The sequence below is a fragment of the Chrysochloris asiatica genome, unplaced genomic scaffold, assembly GCF_000296735.1.
Source record: "Chrysochloris asiatica unplaced genomic scaffold, ChrAsi1.0 scaffold00025, whole genome shotgun sequence".
Lineage (NCBI taxonomy): Eukaryota > Metazoa > Chordata > Mammalia > Afrosoricida > Chrysochloridae > Chrysochloris > Chrysochloris asiatica.
This window is the reverse complement of record NW_006408543.1, coordinates 10,596,086-10,614,406: the sequence shown is the minus strand read 5'-3', so window position 1 is coordinate 10,614,406 and position 18,321 is coordinate 10,596,086. Positions and strand designations below refer to the sequence as shown.

Sequence of the window (18,321 nt, the reverse complement as noted above, 5' to 3'; positions counted from 1 at the left end):
GACGGCATTTAACAACAATACATCTTTGCGGGAGGAGAAAGACTTGTCTTTCTTCGAAGAGCTACAGGAGCAAAGGGTGGTCTCGAATCCCTGTGCTTATCTTACAGAACCACCTAAAATATAATATTAATAAATACATGCATTATATTGTTTCTAATAATAAATTGTCGTTGTTAAGTACCGTCGAGTTGGTTCCTACCCATAGGGGCCCTCTGGAGGGTTTCTGAGGAGCGTCTGGTGAGCTTGAACCATCGACCTTCAAGTTCAAACTGACTTTGCAGTCCAGCACATTAACCCACAGAGCCACACCAGGACTCCTAATAATAAATGTTGTTAAGTGCCATCCAGTTCTGACGCATAGCGATCCTGTACAGTGCTTCCAAGGCTGTAAATCTTTACAGGAGAAGAAAGCCTCGTGTTTCTCCCGCAGAGCGGCTGGTAGTTTCGAACTGCTGCCTGATTCGTAACCACTACGCTACCAGAGCTTCCTAATAATAAATATAATGTGTTTATTTATGATTGTTGTTAAGTGCCATCAAGTCAGTTCCGCCTAAAAACGACCCTGTATAGGGTTTCCGAGACTTTTTATGTCTTAGGGGGAACAGAAAGCCTCATCTTTCTCCAGCTCAGAGGCTAATGGGCTCAAACCACTGACCTTGTGTTTCACAATCCAGTGCTTATCCTATGGAGCCACCATGCTCCCATTTATGATGATAATGGTTTTTGTTGTTAAGTGCCGACCAGTCGGTTGCCACCCATAGCTACCCTGTATAGGGTTTCCAAGGAGTGGCTGGTGAGCTTGAACCGCTGATGTTGCAGTTCAGACGACCTTGCAGTCCAACGTATTAACCCACAGGATAATATGCCACACCAGGATTCCATTTATAATGATATAAGCTACAGATTTATAAAATTGTATAAATTTATTAAAATAAATTTGTCTATAATAGCAAAGGAACCAGTCAATAGATTTTATTTATTCTCTCACATTATTAATGCCAAAGCCTGAAATCAAGGTGGGACCGAGAGTACACTCTAAAGGCTCCAAGGGAGAATTGATTCTATACCTTCCTCCTAACTCCTGGGGGTTGCCATATGTCCAAGTAGACATAGCTCGACTTGTAGATGCATCACTCCAGTCTCTGCCTGGTAATTACATGGGGTTTTCCCTGTGTACCCCGCTTTCTTTTTTTTTCTAAGAATGCCAGTCATGAGTCGAGGCCTACCCCAATAACCTCGTTGTGTTTGTGTTTGTGTTTTGTTTTTTCTCCTTTCTTTTACTGTGGTGAAAATGCGCATGACAAAATGCATACTATCTCAACAATGTCTGCATGTACAATCCAGTGACTAACCTGACTGCATTCTTTAAGTTCTGCAACCATTTCCACTATCCTTTTTTTTTTTTTAACTTTTGAAACAAAATCCTTCTCATTCTCCTATCCTCGGGCCTCAAAAAGGTTTTCTCTGTTCCCTAAGCCCAAGAACCAGCACTTGTCTGTCAAGTTTATCCTACTGTGGTAGTTTGCATGTGGCTGGGATGCTGAAGCTATAGCCAAAGGTATTTTAAATACCAACAGGGTCACCGACGGTGGACAGGTTTCAGCTGAGTTTCTAGATAAAGATTAGGAAGAAGGAAAGACAAATTACTTCTAAATATTTAGTCACTGGAAATCTTATGAATGGCAGTGGAACACTGTCAGCACCAGAATATTGAATATTAAAACATGATGAAGAGCACCAGAATATTGTCAGATATAGTGTCTGAAGATGAGCACCTCAGGTTGGAAGGCATTCAACACACGATTGGGGAAGAGTTGCCTCCTCAAAGTAGAGTTGCCCATGACAATGGGAATGGAGTAAAGCTTTTGGGACCTTTATTTGCTGATGGGACACAGCTCAAAATGAGAAGAAACAGCTGCAAACATCCATTAATAATCAGAACATGGAATGCATGAAGTATGCATCTAGGAAAATTGGAAGTTGTCAAAAATTAAATGGAACACATAAACATCAATATCCTAAGCATTAGTTAGCTGAAATTGACTAGTAGAGGCCATTTTGAATCTGACTATTTACATGGTTTACTATGCCAGGAATAAAAAATTGAAGAGAAATGGTGTCACATTCATCATCAAAAAGAATATATCAAGATCTGTCTTGAAGTACCATGCTGTCTGTAATAGGAAAATATCCATACACCTACAGGGAGTCCTGGTTTGGCACTGTGAGTTAATTATGCACTGGACTGCAAAGTCAGTTTGAACCATAAGTCAGCAGTTCAAGCTCACTAGCTCCACATCAGAAACCCTAAACAGGGTTACTGTGAGTTAAAACTGACTCTACAGCACTTAACAACAAACTGGGAAGACCAATTAATACCACTATTATTCAAATTTATGCACCACCCACTAAAGCCAGTGATGATGAAATTGAAGAATTTTACCAACTTCTTCAGTCTGAAATTGATCAGCTATCCAATCAAGATGTGTTGATAACTACTTGCCATTGGAATACTAAGGTTGGAAACAAAGAGAAAGGGCTTCCGTTGGAAAATACGGCTTTGGTAATAGAAACAACGCTGGAGTTCACATGATAAAATTTTGCAAGACCAATGATTTTTTCCATTGCAAATACCTTTTTAAAACAGCATAAAAGACCACTATACACATGGACCTCACCAGATGGAATACACAGAAATCAAATTAACAATATCTTTGGAAAGAGACGGTGGAAAAGCTCCATATCATCAGTCAAAACAAAGCCAGAGGCAGACTGTGGAACAAACCATCAATTGTTCACATGCAAGTCTAGACTGAAGCTCAATAATATTAAAACAAGTCCACAAGAGCCAAAATATGACCTTAAACATTTTGTTGTTAAGTGCCGTCGAGTCGATTCCGACCCATAGCAACCCTGTATAGGGTTTCCAAGGAGCAGCTGGTGAGCTTGAACCACCGACGTTGCAGTTCAAATGAATTTGCAGTCTGATGCATTAGTCCACAGCACCACACCAGGACTATGGGTGGGGGTTTATTTACTATTCTGTGCCTTCCATGGAATGGGAGCAAGGGGATCTCAATAAATAGTTATAGAATTAATTAATTCCAGACCCAAATTTCCAACTCTAAAAACCCAATAAAAATTGGGGCCGATGTGGCCCCTCAGAAATCCCTGAAGAAACGTCAGGAGGGTTGTACTGACTTAAAACTACTTCTCAACCCTGTTGCATCCTAAAAAAGATCCTTCCGGAAGCTGCGGGCGTGGTGATAAGAGTCTTGGTGCAAACTGGCGTGCGCATCCTGGAACAACCTCAGAGCCAAGTCTAGAACTGTAAATGCTCACGGCCCTAAAAAGGTGTATTTTTTTAAATAGCGATAAAAAAGAAAAAGTCCGGATCTGTGGCCCGTACGGGGATCGAACCCGCGACCTTGGCGTTATTAGCACCACGCTCTAACCAACTGAGCTAACCGGCCACTTGATGCTTGGGTGCTGCCGCAGTGCCTACGAGGTTTACTGAGCTTCGCGCCACGTTTGGTTGCCGTCCTGTTGTCATTCCCATTGGCCGGATACAGAAACTGAGACCCAGGGTGCTTTGATGAGAATGGGGCGGCTTCCTGTAATCGGTCTGGAATTTTTGTGATGAGAATATAAATTGCAGATGGGAGCTTTAGCTCGGGAGTAAAACTTCAAATGTTCCAACTCATTTTTATCTCAAAGAATCCTTAACAGCGTCGACACCACATCGTGTACCAACAGGCTTTGTTAATAAGTGTCCTCGAGTGGGTTCCGCCTCATAGTGACCCTGTATAGGGAGCGGCTAATGGATTTGAACTGCCGGCTTTGCAGTTTGACCCTCCGGTTAGCAGTCCAGTTTAGAAAATAGAGACAATCAGAGAAAAGGAAAAAAGAGACAGCGAATTTCCCATCATTCAGTTAACAATGATTGCTGGTAGGTAGTAAAATTTAGATATCTGTGATCCACACCAATCTTGCAAAAAATAGTATTATTTTTTATTTTTAACTTAACAGTCTATCATAAGCATGTCCCCAAGTAATTGCGAATGTTACTTTAAGTGATTCCACTGTATTTGAGTGGCTACGCTATGGTTCCCTTCCTTCCTTCCTCTTTCTCTCTTCCCTCCCCCTCATCCCTTCCCAGCAGTAACTGCGAAGCTGTTTACTTATCTCCCATTACTTCCTGAGGATTCATTCTCTCACTGTCTGTTTATTGAACATAAACTAAGTACCAGGTTGCTTCTAAGAGCAGAGTTGGGCAGAGCAACAGAACCATCGCTTCTGGTCATATGACCATGGTAGTCATGACGTTTCCTCTTCTCTGACCTTGCTGGTAGAAGACAAGTTTGTTCACGGGTTTTCTAGAGGTGGAGCTGAAGTGGCAGGCCAGGGCCAGGTCCAAGCGACCGAAGGTGCAGTGACTGAGCAGGGACGCTAGAGAGCCCCCGGGATCCACGTAGTCTAGTGCTGATGCTGTAAAACATCCCTCTCTTTAGCCTCTGGGCCTGAACATCTTACCCCAAGAAAGAGTTTGTTGGGTGTAGAGGCTTGGCTAAGCAGGGCTTTAAACAGAGGCACCTTTCACCTCATCTCACAATTCTTCCAAGACAAACGCTTTGAGTTCATCCTTTGAGTTTGAAAAAATTTGCACATTTTCAGAATGAAATGGCTCAGAATTTTATCATTTGATTTTTAAACGTCTGAGGAGGGGTTTTTGTACATGCAGCTACATTGGGTTTTTAATCAATAGTCAGTTTTTCTTTAGACCTAACTTACAAAATATGTCACTTTAAGTAAAAAAAAAACAACTTCATTGTGAATTCCCTGAAGGTGTTTACAGACAAGATCATCAGTTTCACATTCAACAAATCATAGACTTTGTTTCATTTCAATGATTGCAGGCCTCTCCGTGCAACAACAGTTACTGCGTTTCCTCTCTGTGGTTCCTATTTACATTCCACCCACCTTCCCATCCCTTCTCAACTTAGGTAAATGTTGCCCCTTTGATTTTGAATGACTGTTTCGTCATTCATAGTTAGCATACCTTACTAGAGTTGTTGTCCCCTCTATACACCTATCTATTGCTTTGGTGAAAATTGGACCACAACGGTGACTTCCTTTCCAGACCTGAAGGGTGGTTGAGGGCCATAGTCTCAGATTCCTCCAATCACTTTCTGCCCACTAAACCCAGTTTTGTTTGTTTGTTTAATATTTTGAGTTTTGTTCCTCATTTTCTGCTGCTCTCTCCAGGACCTTCTAATATGATCCTTTTCAGAGCAGTTGGTATCTTGCACCATCTAGTTCTTGTCTCAAAGTCGTGCAGACTGATGGTCACATGTTCCATTGGTCTGGTGGGCTAATTGATTCCAAGCTTCAATTCTTATCACTCTTCTTTCTTCTGCACATAGACACCAATAGCTGCACCTTAGACACTCCCTCATGAGCTTTTAAGACCCCAGGAACTACTTTCAAATGTGTCATTCAGTTTATCAATCGGGATCTTTGGTATGAAAACAAAAACTATACACTTTCATTTACTCTCTGACTGAAATCCTCAGGCCAATATCCCTTTTGCTATTTATTACTCGCTTCTTAGAAGTTGCTCGGCTACACCCTTCTATTTTCTGAGTTTTTCAGCCCAGCAGCCTGTTACTGCAATTCCATCACAAGGCTCTTCAGGGTCCCTCCAGCTTGAGCTAGATCTCAAAGCATGCGTATGCCATATCCCTGTCTTCCAAATGTCCCTAGACCCAAGAATCTCTGGAAAGGAACACATTTCCTAACTCACCAGCCTGCCCAAATCCACTTTAGAAGTGATCAGTGTATCGAAAGAATCTTGGCAGAACATGACTAGACAGCTAGATTTACATTTATGAACAGAGATAGGTTAGGAGGTGGAGAGGTGTGAGAAAAATAAAGAATCCTGGAAATCTAAACGTACAAAAGACCTAGGTGCTCCCGATTCTAGGATCCCCTGCAATATTTTGTTCACAAGAATTCTTTTTGCTCCTTTTCTGCACAAACAAAACCCCTCTCTGTTTCTCTGGCACCCCAGTGTCCACTTTATTCCAATTGGGTAATAGAACAGGCCAAGGGCCTAAAGGTTGGACGATGACATGATTACAGTTGTAACTTGTGATTGTCACAAACGAAATTCTTCTAGACAATTACCACTCAGTTAGAAATTACAGTAAAATAAACTCCACTAACTAGTCATAATTTTTATAGATCTGATTTTCTTGAGCTCTTCAGACAATAAATGAGGCAAACTGTTTTCCTTTGCCATTTTCTTCATGAACAATTAATTTTTTGTACTTTGGAGAGTAAAAAGTCAAATAATAGATAGGGTTTATAAGACCGTATTCTTCTATACCAACAGTGGGGAACGTGCATCTGTGGGCCATATATTGTTGTTGTTAAGTGCCATAGAGTTGATTCCAGCTCATAGCAATCCTGTACAGGGTTTCCAAGAAGCAGCTGGTAGAGTGGAACCATTGACCTTGTGGTTCGCAGTACAGTGCTGATCCTATAGCACCACACCAAAAGTCCAATAAGGTCCTGGAAATTATTTGGTTTGACCCTGCCAAGGCAACTGCAGTTCCAGTCATCACATCAGGGGGCAGTTAATTAAATGTTTGACCAAATATGGTGGTGGTGGTGACCAAATACAGCAGGCTAATTTTTAAATTGATAATTTTGTATGACTTGAAAATTATGTTATAAATTTTGGAAGAAAATAGGTTCTCTACCCGTTCTCTAGAGTCCTGGGGTGGCGCTGTGGGCTAATGCGTAAGACTGCAAAGTCATTTGAACTGCAAAGTCGGTGGTTCAAGCTCACCAGCTGCTCCTTGGAAACCCTATACAGGGTTGCTATGGGTCGGAATCAACTCGACGGCACTTAACGACACCTCTTCTTTGTGCAATTCCCTCCTCATTGCCAAATATAACTTCCCAGAAGCAACCACTTGGAACTTTCAAAGCAGCTTCTCTTCTTCTTCTTCTTTCTTACTCCCATATATGTGTGGTGGTGTAGGATAAGCACTGGACTGCTAATCTCAACGTTGATGGTTCAAACCCACCAGTCATTCCTGGGAAACCCTATATAGGGTTGCTATGAGTTGAAACCAACTCAACAGCACTTCACAACAACAGCGTGTTTAAGTATGTCTATCCTGCTATTTCTTCATTTTTTTTCAGTTTAGACATTAGCCACTGACATCATTTTATATCAAAGGAGGATGTTGCTCTTCTATTTATATATTTCCAACACATACACTTCCCTCCACCATCATCCCCAAATCATACTACCAAGTTTTAGTTAAGTAAATATTCAGTGCTTACATCTTATATTTAGACTCCTGGTATGGCACTGTAGGATTAGCACTGGACTGTAAACCACAAGGTTGGTGGTTCAAACCCACCAGCTGCTCCTCAGAAACCCATACAGGGTCACTATGAGTTGGAACCGACTTGATGGCACTTCACAACAACAACACAACATCTTATATTGTAACGGGAATCGTGGTGTAGTGCTGTGGGTTCATGTGTTGGACTGCAAAATCGGTTTGACCTGCAAGACCAGTAGTTCAGGCTCACTAGCCACTCCTCAGAAACCCTATACAGGGTCACTATTGGTCAGAATTGACTTGACGGCACTTAACAAAAACAACAACAATATTGCAATGACTATAAATATTTTTTCCTGTTTTTAAAAAGCTTTGTATTGTGAACTGAGTGAAGGTTTACAGAGCAGATCATCAGTTTCATATCCGACAAATCACACACTGGGTTTCATCTCTGAATGGAATCTCCTCAATGTTACATTGTTTATCCCGCTTCCTCCCTATTTCTTGTTTCCATTCCTCCTTCTTGCCCCACCCTTGGAACTTTGTCCTTGGTTAAACACTACACATTTGACCTTAAATAGTTAACCATTCTATAATGTGCTTACCTTACTAGTGTTGTTGTCCCCACCATATACCTATCTGTTGTTTGGATGAAAGTTGATCCACAAAGGTGAGTTCAGTTCCAGACCTGAAGGGTGACCAAAGGCCATAGTCTCGGAGTTCCACCAGTCCATATCTGACCAGTAAGCCTGGAATGACCACATAAATATTGTCCTTAACTGAGCCACACAGTGTACAAACAATAACATTATTTTCTAAAATATAATTTATTTTTTGTTCTGAGATTATACACAGTGGAACATATATCAATTCAATGATTTCTACATGTACAATTCAGGGACACTGATTCCATCCCTCCTGTTGTACAAACATTCTTACTCTCTTTTTCCAAATTGTTCTTCCCCTATTAACAGAAATTTCCTGCCCCCAACATTTCCTAGCTAAACTTTTGAGTTGCTATAGCCAGTTTATGGAGTCCTGGTGTGGTGCTATGGGTTAATGCGTGGACCGCAAGGTCGGTTTGAACTTCAAGGCTGGCAGTTCAAATTCACCAGCCGTTTCTTGGAAAGGCTGTACAGGGCTGCGATGAGTTGGAACTGACTCCAAGGCACTTAACAACAACATCAACAATTGTCAGTTTGATCTCATATGGATAGTTCTTAAAAGAGCTTAAAGCAACCTAGACATTGGCTACCTAAAGCAAGGGGGCAATAAAGGCACAAAGTGACTGGTTTACAAGTTTTCAAGAGGGAGTTTAGTTTAAGAGTGTGACGGGGAAGACAGGGTCTCCACTGAATAGTTTTCATCTTGTCTAGACGGGTCTGGTGAAAAGAGATGGGGGTAAGATTCTCAGAATTCAATAGTAATTGTTATCATGACTAATCGCGACTGTCACAACTGTAAAGTTACAAGTTTTTAACAAAAATGGGGAAGCAGTTAATTTTATAATCCAGAAACAGAGGACACTAGGACCATCAAGGGAGAAGAGCACAGGCGGAATGCAGGACCCTATCCAGAGAAGCAGTGACACCAGAGATGGAGGCAGAGATGGGGACATGAAGAAAGGGAGCAACTGAGGACCTTAGACTCATGGAAAGAGAGGGACTGAGAGCTGGAGGCCAGGAGGCAGGCTTGCAGAATGTGCCCTTTGGTTGTTTAAATTACTATATATTCCTGAGTGTTTTTGTGTATGCCCCCCACCTCCCCCAAAAACAGAGGGAATAAAAGCAAATACTGTTGAATGCAGAGAGGAGATTGTAATCATTGCAATGAAACAATGGTGTAAAGCCATTGTTCTTCCATGTAAACAGTTCACACACACACACACACAAAGGCATATAATGCTCTCAAGGTGGACATTCTTTACCAGTTAAACTAAACTATTGTTTGGTTGTGGGTTAATGAGCCAGACTGCAAAGTCATTTGAACTTCATGGTTGGTGGTTCAAGCTCACCAGCTGCTCCTCGGAAACTGCTATGAGTTGAAACTGACTCAATAGCACTTCACAACAACATTGCTTGGTTGTAAGAAGGTTTTGGGGGATGTTTTTGGTTTAAGGTTGATTCTGACACAAAACAACCCTGTGTAGTGTTTCCAGAAAATGTCATCTTTCTCCCAAAGAGTAGCTGGTGGATTCGAACTGCTGAACTTGAAGTTAGCAGTCCAGTGCTTAAACAACACTACCAGGGCTCCTTCTTATTTGTTAAATGACTGTTAAATTCACGGTGCTGAGTACTCTGAGCTTTCTCCTGTTGGAAATACACACTTGCATTGTGGCCATTTCTGATAATCTTTTTCACTCCATACTCTGTTTGCTTTTTCTGGAACGTTCTTCTTCAGAAGTCAGAACTTCTGAGTTGATTCATTGTTATCTCTTTTCTGTGGTCTACGTCTACATGTCTTTTGTCTACCTCTTGAATAACTTCTCTGAATTGTCCTCCAACTATCTTTTTTACATTGAAAAAAATGTCTCCCAGAGCTCTGTGCACACAAAGAAGAAAATGAGATACTTAGAATATTAAAGTTGAAATCCTGCCAGGCATGTTTTTTTTTGGGGGGGTGAAGGTGAGGGTTGGGAAAAGGAAAGAAAGAGTGAAATAGTTTATTGTATAATATGTCCTGAGTCAAGTAACCTGTTAAATGATACGAAAGACAAATAGACAGAAGGCTTTTTCAGATGTTGCTTCTAATTTGCTACAACAAAGCAATCGGTTCCAGGGACATTACCAAAACGTCCTTCCTTAAAGCACTGATTGCAAAGTTTCTTTGTTTCTTTTGTACATGTCACAGATGACATGTCACCAGAAAGCCGAAGGGGAAGCAGGGAGCTGGAAGTCGCTGGGTTGGGCCTGAGCCAAAAGTGATTACCATCAGGTGTGGTGAGCTTGGCCGAAGGCCTTTATTTCTCTAGGTCTCCAAAAAGAGTCCACGTTGCTTCTGCAACTCCTCCACACAGCCAGCCCATCCTCTATCTGCCGTTTAATTCTTCTCTATCAAGGGTTAACCACCACCCACCTGTCACTGTTCCCAACTCAAACTCATGGAACAAAGAGTGAGGCTTTTTGCAAAGCGCAGCTTACGAAAGAGGCACTTTTTGCCTGTGCTGAAAAGAAACCGGTGGTTCCTCTAAGAATCATAAAAGGGGATATGTTACAGTTACGCACATGATTTGGAGTAATAGATTCAGATGGTGCTCTGCTGGTGCAGGCTGCTGATCCTCTTCTGGTTCTTCCTGTGGGCCCCCTTTCTTCAGGTATCACAAAGCCTTCATCTGAGGCGTAGAGAATGTGCACCATCCTATGCACTACAGGGTCATTTTCCACCTCAGTCTCTTGGAGAATCAACTCAATGTTCCTTGGCTTTCCAAAGTAGAAATCTCTCTCCTTCTCCAGGTCTTCGATGATAATCCTCAATACCGTGCCCTGCTGCATCAATTCGGCTGCTTCATCATCCCCATTGCCCACACCAGGATTCCTTCTCACCAGCCCCGGGCCAGCCTTAGAAGTTGCCGTAGTTCTCTGTGTTGACATGGGCCTCTGTGGAGCTGCACTGCTAGTGCCCGAAGGTTTCTTGGGTTTATTTAGAGCTGGAGCAACAAGGGCAGGAGCCACTGCCATTACTTGACCTTGTCTGGAAGCTACAAGGTCATTATCTTTTTCATCATAGCTTGCATTGAAAAACTTCTTGACCCACTGAATGAATTCAAAATTATCCTGAGATCTCTCTTTTACTCATTTGTCCACCAGAATTATTTTGTCAAATACCCTTTCTCTTAAAACCTGCTTGTAGAATTGTGAAGTTCTGTATAAATTCATGTTCTAGCTTAGCTTGGACACTTTCTTCAAGGCAATGAATCAGGGAGTGGCATATCCACATATCCACAAACTGACAGTAAGCAGACCCTGAGCACAACTGTTGGATCTTTGTCAGGTTCAACTGCAGAGACTCATTGATCCAAGCCAGCATGTCATGTTGATTTAAGTTGTCGGCGCTCGTTGAACCATGTCTAGTGCTAGAACTTGGCTCAGGTTCTGCCCTACCCTGCCCACTTGTCCACGCGATGACCTCACATGCACCCCTATTACACATCAACACCATAATTCAAACGCTTCAATTCTTCTCCAGTTTTGTATATTCCGCTTTCTAATTATTGATGGATGTTTGCAGCTGTTTCTCCGTATTTTCAGGTGTGCCCCATCAGAAAATGAATGTTGCCTCAAACTTTGCTCCATTCACATCATGAAGGCCAACTCTACCTTGTGAAGACAGCTCTTCCCAGTCGTATTCTGAGTGATTTCCAACCCGAGGGCCTTATCGTCTGGCATCAAATCAGACAAGGTTCCAGTGTTGTTCGTAAGGTTTTCAGTGGCTAACCTTTCAGAAATAGTCCATCTCTTTTTCATAGTCTCCCTTATTCTGGAAGCTTTGCTGAAACCCATTCACCATGGGTGACACAGCTGGGATTTAAAATACCAGTGTCATAGCTTCCAGCATCATAGCAACACACGAGCCACCATAGCTCAGCAAACTAACAGATGAGTGGAAAGGAAGGATTAGAAAGCTGGAAACAGCACCTTCTGAAGTGTATAGACCTAGAAGCAGGGTATGTTGAGAAACAATCGCTTCACATTTTGATAGTTTCGTTTAACATAGGTATCTGACTCTAAAGCAATGCTTTTTGACTTGTCCTCAATCCATGGGATTGCCAAACTAGGTAACCACTTACAATAACCAAGATTAATCCTTAATCATCATTGGATATCAACTACATGAGATGGCAGGAAGGCTTCCTGGGTTATTCGACAAATATTTATCAAGCACTTGTTCTATGCCAAGCTCTGGGCAAAAATCAACCAGCATTAAACAATGCTTCACAATTTCTCACTTAATCTTAACTGAGGTCCTTCAGAGTTCTGATGCGGTTCCGGATAAGCACTGGGCTGCTAACCAAAAGGTTGGCGATTCAAACCCATCAGCTGCTCCGCGGAAACCCTATACAGGATCTCTAGGAGTTGGAACCAACTCAACGGCATGTAACAACAAGGACCTTTAAAGAAGCCGTGGCGTGATGCAGCTAATGCGCTCTACTCCTAACAGAAAAGTTAGAAGATCAAGTCCACCCAGGACACCTTGAAAGAGAGGCCTGGAGATTTACTTCCCCAAAAGTAGCCATTGAAAACTGATGAGCACAGTTCTACCTTGCCACACGTGCCGTCACTAGGAGTTAAAATTGACTTGATGGCAGCTGGTTTAGCTGGCACGACCTGGTGATGTGAGCATTGTTATTCCTACCTCACAGAAATGACAAGACATTGGTTCTGTCACTTAACTAGAGCCATCCCTAACCCTAATACTTTAAGAACTGAGTTATAAATCTTTCAGCTCTCTTTTTTATAAGAAAGTTTTTTTGCAAGGGGAGGGGGAATCTTACTTACAGTAAGGAGCCCTGATGGTTTACTGCCTAAGCACTCAGCTTCTAACCAAAAGGTTGTCAGTTCAAACCCAGCAGCCACTTGGGTGGGAGGAAGCAGTTTGCTTCCATAAACTTGACAGCCTTGGAAACCCTAAGGGACAGTTCTACTCTGTCCTAGTGGGACTATGTGAGTCAGAACCAACTAGACAGACATGGGCTCCTTTCACTTCAAAAACAAACAATGAAATTATTCCAAGTGCCTTTTTCCTCAGAGACCAGCAGGCTTCTCTCTCTCTAGTCTGAAGTTGATGTTTTTGGCGTCTACACTCTCGACCATGGTCTCGCTGTTGTTAAGTGTCAGTTCTGACCCAAAGCGACCCTGTATAAGGTTTCTGAGGAGCCGCTTGACGACCTTCAACAGCCAACCCTGATGTTCAAACCAACTTTGCAGTCCAGTGCATTCAACCGCAGCGCAACATCAGGACTCCTTTTGGTTAATTGCATGTCTTTGTGTCCATTTGAATTGCCAGCAATCCCCTCACCCCTCCTATTTCACGTCCACAGCTAAAGGTTAGTTTCCACTGATAATCTATTCTTTTCTAAAATGAATCTAATTTCCAGTAGCTCTAGATAGAGTTGTATTTTACCCTCCTCACCAGTGCTAACGCATTTGAAACGGCTGTCATCCCTCATTTTCTGCCCACCCCCGCAACTGTTATTTCCTTGTTTGAGGATTAATTAAGATGTTCAGCAGAAGGTAGCAAGAACAAACCCCGAGGCTCCCTGCTAAACATAGTCTCGTGGCTGAATCCATTGACATTGTAAAATTAGGGATGAGCTGATGCTATAGGATGAACTGTCTGAGGAACCGTTTTAGAACGACTAAAAAGCTCAAGTGGATATAATGAGGTAGTGTTCACACAGTGTTAAACCTGAACTCTAAGGTACCCAGCTGAAGGAGCCTTGAGGGCACAGCAGTTAAACTCTTGGCTGCTAACCAAAAGGTTGACAGTTCCAACCCACCAGCAATTCCAAGGGAGAATGCTGTGGCAGTATGCTTTCTCAAGGATTTTCTTGTTCTCAGGTGCATTCCAGTCAGTTAGAACTCATAGCGACCCTGTGCACTACAGAATAAAACACTGCCTGGTCCTACATCGTCCTCACAATCATTGTCATGTTGGGTCCCACTGTGTCATTCCAGCTCACTGAGGCTCTTCCTCTTCTTCTCTGACACTTTACTAAGCATGATGTCCTACTTCAGGGACTGGTCCTTCCTGACATGTCCAAAGTATGAGTGATGAAGTCTCCCATCTTTACTTGTAAGGATTCTGTAAAAATTACAGCCTTAGAAACTCTATGTGGCAGCTCTCCTCTGAGTCATTGTTGTTGTTGTTAGGTGCCATCCGGGCAGTTCTAACTCATAGTCACCCAGTGCATTACAGAACGACCTCACAACTATTGTTATGTTTGAGCCCATTGTTGGTGTCCCTGTGTCAAACCATCTCCTTGGAGGTTCCCTCTTTTTCACTGACCTTTCACTGTACCAAGCACGATGCCCTTTTCCAGGAACTTGTCTCTCCTGAGAACGTCCTAAGTATGAGAGATGAAGTGTGGCCATGTTGACTTCTAAGGAGCACTCTGGCTGTACTTCTTCCAACACAGATTTGCTTGTTCTCTTGGCAGTTCGTGGTACTTTTGATATTCTTCTCCAACACCATAATCGAAATGCATCAATTCTTCTATGGTCTTCATTATTAATTGCCCAACGTTCACATGCATATGAGAGGATTGAAAAGTCCATGGCTGGCTTGAATCAAGTGCACCTTTATCCTCAAATATCATAAAGAGGTCTTGTGCAGCAGATTTGCCTAATGCAATACATTGTTTGATTTCCTTCTTTCTTTTCTTTTTTTAAAAAAGAATATTAATTTATTTAATTCTCATATTAAACTAGAATACAGCAATTTACACAATTTGATGATCTTAACTTCTAAATTAAAACCAGATAAACAAACGGGAATCAATTCAACTGTGTATGTTCTGCATTCTCAACTGAGCTTATCAAAATAAAAAGAGGGTGTAGTTTCACTTTGGGAGGGAATATGTCATATTTGGTAACAAGAATTGCAAATGTGAATCAGTGCAAAGAAACAGCTTCTAAGAATTCTGGCAGAAACCTAAAATACTTGAGAATAGGCATCACAAATACTCCTAGAGATAAAACAATTAAATCACAAAAATAAACACTGTAGCCTACTTGGTAGAAAAGAAATGTAATGTTAAGGCAGCCAACCGCTATTTGACACTCTGAAGTGATCACAAGGCCTAGAACTAGACTAGATTATATTTCTTCTAAATAAAGCCCCATTAAGTAACATATAAAACAACAAAATAAGATAACAGCTGTAAAAATGTGTTGAATTTTCATTAAAATAACATTCAAACTATAACACCTATTACCTCTCACAAGAGTATAATAAATTAACAAAATCCTGGACGAGAAAAGCAAAAGCAAATGTCGAGATGTCACTCTATGAGCTTAGGGACATGCAGTATCCTTTTAGCTGTCTGCATTGTAAGTGCTTAAGGTTAACAGTTAAAGACCAATGGAATGTTAACCGTCTAATGCTATCTTTTAGTAGTAATGCATGGAAAGACACTGAAATGAAAACACTTGGTACTGCATGTTCTGAAGTGATGTAACAGTGATGATTTGGTTATATTAGATGACAAAGCAGGCCTTCTTATAACTTTCCAAATAAAACCATATTTAACATTCTTCCAAATTGTTTAACATATTCTTCCAATTTCTGTACAAATACATAAAGCTAAAATACCTGTTTCTCACATTCCAGTTATCTTCTAGTAGCAGAATTTGATGTATTGATTTCTTTCCCCAATGTAACTTTCAAGATAAAATGCTGATTGCTTTGAATGGTATGTCTAGAAAGCCAAGATGTACCTGTCTTGTTTTCTCTGACGTCAATAACATTTATGTCAGGGTGGAATTTAGTCTCCAGCGGGGGTTCTGGAGTAGAAACTGCCTCAGGTCTGAGGACCTCTTTGCCTTCAACAGTGGATGGTCTTGTTGGCTGTGCAGAAGTACTTGAAGTTGTGAAATACTTTGTCAATTTCAATGTGTTTCCTACGCTACAATATCATCCAAGGTAGTGGGAAGAACACGAGATGTTGATTCTCCAATGATTACCATGTCACTGGCTGTTTCCTCCCCAGGTTCCCTATCAATGGGAGGTGGATGTTGAAGAGGGTATAGGTGTTGAAATTGTGTGAAATTTGTCTACTGAACTAAAGGTAGTAGTAATGTCACTTGAAACTGTATATTTCATTGTTGAAAATTCTGAATGTTCTGTAACCTTGGGTTTTTCAAGTAATTCTGAATTTAAATCAAGATAATCTGGAGATGTTTTCGCTCTTTTCTCCGTAGTGGTTTCTTCTATCAGTTTGGTAACATAGGTGCTGAAAAGATGCAAAGGTGATTCAAATTCCCTTGGACTACTTTCTTTCTTATCTTTGTGTTCAGGCCTATGGGTTTAATGAATGCTACTTTTGTCCCCACACTTGGTATTAGTGTTACCATTTCAACCATTTTGAGTTTGTGCTCAGTTATAGGACCAGGTGGATAAAACATGTTGTTGTTGTTGTTAAGTGTCATTATGTCAGTTCTGACCCATAGCGACCCTGTATAGGGCTTCCAAGGAGCAGCTGGTGAGTGTGAACTGCCAACCTTGCAGTTCAAACGGCTTTGCAGTCTGGCACATTAATCCACAGCGCCATACCAGGACTCCGGATACAACATACTGTGTTCAATTTTTCCAATTGAAGTTGTTTCTAAAATGGGAACTCTCTCAGAACCTGTCTCCAGGGATTGGATATGCTGACTCATCACTGGCTTGTTCATCCAGTGTAGCCTCCTTGTGTGTTTCAGCTATAGAACTAGTTGCCAGAATTGCTTCTGCATTCTGTTATTTTCAAGGAACTTCCTGAGTTGATCCCCATGTACGTTCTGTTGTTGGTCTTATGGTTTCAGGAGAAATAGTTGCTTCTAGGTGAGTCTCATTAGTAACACATGTGTCTTGAGAAGGCTCGCCTAGTACTCCACCTTCTGATGGAATAAAGGGTACCAAAACTCCCCATTCTTTCTTAGGAATTACGGAAAGAGGAATGGTGTGGGAATTGTCTACATAAATAGGCTGCTGAGTGCTACTGTAGTTAATAAATGCCAGTCCTTCCACATATGAAGTATGTGCAAATTGGGGAACAGTAGACATTGGCTTTGCTGTTGTTGTTGTTGTTATGTGCTGTGGAGTCGGTTCCGACTCACAGCGACCCTGTACAGGGTTTCCAAGGCTGCTAATCTTTACGGGAGCAGAAACCCTCATCTTTCTCCCGTGGAACAGCTGGTAGTTTTGAACCGCTAACCTTGTGGTTCACAGCCCAATTCGTAACCACCACGCTACCAGAACGCCTTAGACATTGGTTTAGATATGTCCATTTCTGTTCCTTCGTCCAGAGCACTTCCTTCTGTGGTTGCAAAATTAACTTGTCCTTCAGTTCTTGAGATAGGTGGAACTCTTTCTTCAGTTGTGGAGTCTCTCAAAGTTGACTTTTCTGAGATCCTAACTGATTTCGTTGGTTGATGTCTGTGAATTTTCCATGGTTTGTTAAGTATTCCTCACACACCTTTAAAGTACTATCTACAATGACAGTAAATTCATCTTCATCATCAGTTAGCCTTGGGATTTCTTCAGCCTTCCCATTTCCTCCTACTGTAGTAAGTACGCCAGGAGACAACTTTGGATAACCTTCATGATCTGTATACTCTGAAGGCTTTGATGTAGTATTATCTTCATCCCAGGGCCGGTTTGATACAGTGACCACCTCTTCATTTGTGTCAAATGTACTGTTGTAATACCTTCACCATTCTTGGTTGTATCTGGAATACCATCAGTTTCTAATGCAACTACGGTTGTTACTAACTCTTCTTCCATATCTTTTTCTTCTGTTGGCTGCATGCTTGGCTTCATTGTCAACAGTGCTAGAGACCCCAAAAATTTGGTCATTTCTATAGAAGATCCTGTAGGATGAATTTGCTCTGAGGATGTTGTAGACATCTTTATCCCAGAGAAGAATTCTTCCTCGATTTTTCCAATAAATGGATCTTTGGTGCTATTTGCTTGTATTTCATCCTTGGTATAAGTATCTGCTCGGATTTCTGGCCTTTGTGTGTCTATTCTTTTGCTTCCTTGCGTCATTTCTGTTTGTGGAGAAGTATAAATAATCATTGATGTTTCCTCTGTTACTCTTATATCACCAGAAAAAGGAAACAATTCTACTTCTGTCTGATGCTACGGTGGAAAAGGTGTGATAGGTACATGCTGGGCCCCCAAATCCTTAGTTACACTGCTAGTAGTTGGTGTCTCTTTCCTGTTGTCCACAAATGATTCATCACTGTCAAGCATAGTAACA

General features: G+C 41.5%; 1 non-coding gene and 2 pseudogenes across 1 annotated transcript; all 3 read right to left on the bottom strand.

The window, feature by feature from the left end:
• Positions 1 to 3,399: 3,399 nt before the first annotated feature.
• TRNAI-AAU lies at positions 3,400 to 3,473 on the bottom strand. Its single transcript has one exon. It is a non-coding gene; the product is annotated as a tRNA-Ile (tRNA).
• Positions 3,474 to 10,554: 7,081 nt separating this feature from the next.
• On the bottom strand, positions 10,555 to 11,510 carry LOC102836785 (annotated as a pseudogene).
• A 960-nt stretch (positions 11,511 to 12,470) lies between these two features.
• Positions 12,471 to 16,753, bottom strand: LOC102836403 (annotated as a pseudogene).
• Between the last annotated feature and the right edge of the window lie 1,568 nt (positions 16,754 to 18,321).